General features: G+C 40.7%; 1 long non-coding RNA gene across 1 annotated transcript; it reads right to left on the bottom strand.

Moving 5' to 3' along the window:
• Positions 1-1,049: 1,049 nt before the first annotated feature.
• Positions 1,050-1,997, bottom strand: LOC128497975 (uncharacterized). The gene is made up of 4 exons (XR_008354371.1): positions 1,905-1,997; positions 1,712-1,801; positions 1,413-1,480; positions 1,050-1,175 (listed from the first exon to the last, which is right to left on the bottom strand). It is a non-coding gene; the product is annotated as an uncharacterized LOC128497975 (long non-coding RNA).
• Between the last annotated feature and the right edge of the window lie 2,144 nt (positions 1,998-4,141).

Here is a 4,141-nt window from a genome sequence, read left to right as displayed (position 1 = left end):
CACACACACTCAAAGACTTCTGCAGGGGCCCGGCTGTGCAAGCAACTTCTCTGGCCCCGCCCCCAGAGGAAGGAGGGGGAGGCAGAATTATGTGACACTCTGCTAGCTTCCTGCTGCTAATAGAAGAGACGCTGCTCGGGACCAAAGCACCGGTAAGCAGCCTGGCCCCAGCAGACATTTTTTGAGGTCTAATTAGAAGACGACCTCGATTATAAGACGAGGGGTATTTTTCAGAGCATTTGCTCTGAAAAAAACCTCCTCTTATAATCGAGCAAATACGGTATATAGTGCAATAAGTTTTAATCAGATAAAGTGCTATATGTTGATAAGATTTAAACATATTGCACTATATATTATATGTTTTTTCCTATATGGATATAGATCCTACGTTATGAGAATGAAGGTGCCAAATTTTAATCTTTTATGCCCATCGGTGTAAATTTGATTTTGAATTTTTTTCTGGTTGAGACAGAGGGAAATGCAGCTAATCAGGTGCTGTGTACATTCACTTTTGTACTATTTATCGTTTATATAAGTCGTATTAAGTTGTGTTGTACATGGTTTGATTTCTTTGAGTAGAAACACATGCCCCACACTCAATATCTTATTATTGCAGGAAAACAAATAAGTCAAAGTTAAAAAATAACTAGTTTGAAAGCAGATGTTGTACAAGCAAATAACACACAATAGTAACGTTACATTGTGTGTGTTATTTTGGAACACTTTGTGAGTTGACGGAGAACATTGCTGTAACTGTTTACAGAGGCTTGAATGTATTGTGTACAGTATGTGGAGAAATAAAAGTCAATTAATGAAATGTTTAAATGAATCTATTAGTAATCACTGAAATATAAATAAACTTAAAGGATTTTATTAAACTGGGTGAAACCAAGATAATATATAAAGTATGCAAATGACACATTGGATGCTGTACAGGTAACTTAAGGGGTTTTAATTGAGTTGACTTATTTAGGGCTGTATAGTTTAAAGAACTGCAAGATGGTAACATTTGTGTCATGCTGTAGGTTTAATCGCCAATGACAAGAAGAAGAGGATCAGCGTCTGATGAGTGGAGATACATTTGCTTTGGCAGTGAAGTTGAAGTTCTAGAGATCTTCAGGAGAGGAAGCTTGAAGGATGAAAGATCTTCCAGACATCTCAAGCCATTCTGGTAGCTGGAGAAAACAAGAATAAGAAACCTGTGATTATGAAAGCCAGGAAAATCATGGTAAGAAAATGACACGTTCTTATGGGAAGAATGAATAGAGGAGACGTTTAAGGAACAATGCGAACAAACTGACATATACAAGATCAAACAATGTAGGGCAAGTGATGACAGAATGCATAAAGATGAAATGGGGAACAAGACACAATTTGTTACATGTAAAATGTTAGGGACAGGAGATACCGACCTGTTACAGATCTACTTGGAACAGGCTTTGAAGGATAGTTGACACAAATTCACATCTGAGCATCACACCTGGCATAGGTAACAAAAAAGATCATTAAAATGAAATCTCATCCTATGCACAAATCAAAATAAGTTGAATTTACAGCATATATACGGCCTGAAGATACAGTCATCGCTAGACAAGAACCAATGGGAGAATAGGAGGGAGGAATTAGTAAAGGAAAATTAGCTTGTTGGTTTTAAATAAAACTAGTTATTGGGTAATGTCGTGTTTATGACAAATAAAAAGAAGAGACTCACAGACAAAAGACTTCCAGTGTGAAGGGTTCATTCCTCAGGCACCAGGAGAATATGACACATACGCAAGATCTTCCAAGCAGGTTTGAAGATCTGTGTAAAAGGAAGAGGAATGGTTTCAGCAGCCAGACTGAGCAACCGCAGAATTTGTAATAACCTTCTTAAAGGTTTCATAACTTACAATGAAAGTGAAAACCTTCTGAAATGATTCAACTGGCTCGTTTTGTTCCATGGTACATCGGATCATCCTGCATGTAGCACTAAGTCCAGGGGTATATATGGTTAACTTGGTCAGTGCTTGATCTAAGAGAAAGAAGAAATAGATGCCAAGAACCAGATAGACAAGTAACCGTAGCCCAAACATTAATTAAAATAAGTTATACATTTAAATATTTCCTATCTCTAATCTCAATAGTAAGCATTTACAGCAAATACAGTCTGAGGATTTACTTACTTGTACCAACTGTACTAGTAGGTCCCAGAAGAAGTTTCTAGAGAACCAATAATGGGATAGGAGAATGATTAAATGAAAAATAGCTTGTAGGTTTTAGTTTGCTAAAATCTAAATCCATGCAGAATTCTAAATATGAAAAGAAGAGAAACAAGAAATGAGTAATAAGTTAGTACATGTAGACTATTTTAAACTACCCATAACCTTTAGTAAGGGACAAGAGACTTACAGATAAAAAGACAGAATTAATTCAAAATTTTTCCGGTTTGAAGGGTTCATTCCTCAAGCACCAGGCGACTGACAAAATCTCACATAGACCTACATAGAAGGAAGAGGGACAGTTTCAGCTGCCAGACAAAGCGAACCTCTTGAAGATTTAATAACTTACAGAGTAACTCAAAAGACCTTCTTAAATGAATCAGTGCCCTTGTTTAGTTCTGTCTGTGGTACATCTCATCATCATGTTCCACTCGTTTCAGTCCAATTGGTCCACGCTGGATCTAGAACAAAGAAGAAACACATTTTAAGAAGCGGCTAGACCTTTTCCCTCTACTTCATTGTGTAGGGTAGGAATACTATTTGTAATTTGGTAGAATGGGAGATCATCTGCTGTGTTGTAGGTGCTTTTGTGTGATGTTGAACAAAATGACTTTGATGTTACGTAGCATGGAAGGCTGTCTGTGACACAGTATGACAGGTGGCAGCAGACTGCATGGCTCCCAGCTGTCCTGCTTTGCGTGTGGCCACTCAATCTCGCTGCCCATCTCTAGCTCTCTCCCAAAAAAAGAAGACATAGGAAGATCTCTATGGGACAGCAGGATTCAGAACCACATTTCTTCAATTCTGATTATATTCTCTGGTGTTTGGAACACTGGAGAATGCATGTGCAGTAACATTCTATCCTCCGTGAATCGGGACCCCGGGGGACAGAGCTTAAAGGTAAGCTCTACTATGCATGCGCCCACCCACCACCCCCCCTGCATCCCGATTCACTGGGGGTAAAAGTTGGGAGGTATGTGTTAGAGGCCAGATGGAGTCTCACTGCTAAGTTGTTAGGCAGTGCGCATGTGCAGTAACATTGTATCCTCTGTGAATTGGAACACCGGGGGACAGAGCTTAAAGGTAAGCTCTACTATACATGTGCCCACCCACCACCCCCCCCTGCATCCCGATTCACTGGGGGTAAAAGTTGGGAGGTATGTGTTAGAGGCCAGATGGAGTCTCGCTGCTAAGTAGTTGAACAGCAGGACAAGGTGCAGCACAATGATGTTGGACAGCAATGAAGTTCGCTGTGGTGTTGTGTTGCATTAAATGCTTTTCTGTGATGTTGGACAGCGTGTGAAATGGCTGCGCTGTGGTGTTGGACAGCTGAAGTAGAGGCTTTGCAGTGATGTTGGACAGCAGGTGGAATTGCCGCGCAGTGATGTTGGACAGAGCAGGTGGAATTGCTGCGCTGTGATGTTGGACAGCAGGTGGAATTGCCGCGCAGTGATGTTGGACAGAGCAGGTGGAATTGCTGCGCTGTGATGTTGGACAGCTGTAGAAGGTGGTTTTCTGTGATGTGGACAGCAGGTGGAGTTGCTGTAATGTTGAGGTAGGCGCTCTGCTGTGGTGGTGGACAGCTCTGCTGCGGTGGTAGATGAAGCAGGGAGGTGACATCCTGGACTGCTGGTCGTCATCCAACAGGAGACTTTTCAGGCAAGATCTTCAAGCTGAATCCTGAATAAAAGAGAATTTATTCCCACCTCAGATGTTTATTCCCTCCATTTGGGGCTAACAAAAGACAGGTCAGGCAAATCCCAACTTTTTTTGTTTTCGTTACAATTAGCCCCCTCTACAAATGAAAAGGATATATCCTGGGAACTGAGGTGAAGATCTCCAGTTGGATTCTGCAAGAAAAAAGCGAAAAGTTCCTTGATTTCAAAAATACATTATAATGTATACTATGGCGGCAGGTACGTAATAACAAATCACTCGTCAGT

The sequence above is a fragment of the Spea bombifrons genome, chromosome 5 (assembly GCF_027358695.1).
Source record: "Spea bombifrons isolate aSpeBom1 chromosome 5, aSpeBom1.2.pri, whole genome shotgun sequence".
NCBI classification, from domain to species: domain Eukaryota; kingdom Metazoa; phylum Chordata; class Amphibia; order Anura; family Pelobatidae; genus Spea; species Spea bombifrons.
The sequence above is the reverse complement of the archived record's forward strand: the minus strand, read 5'-3'. Positions and strand labels throughout refer to the sequence as shown.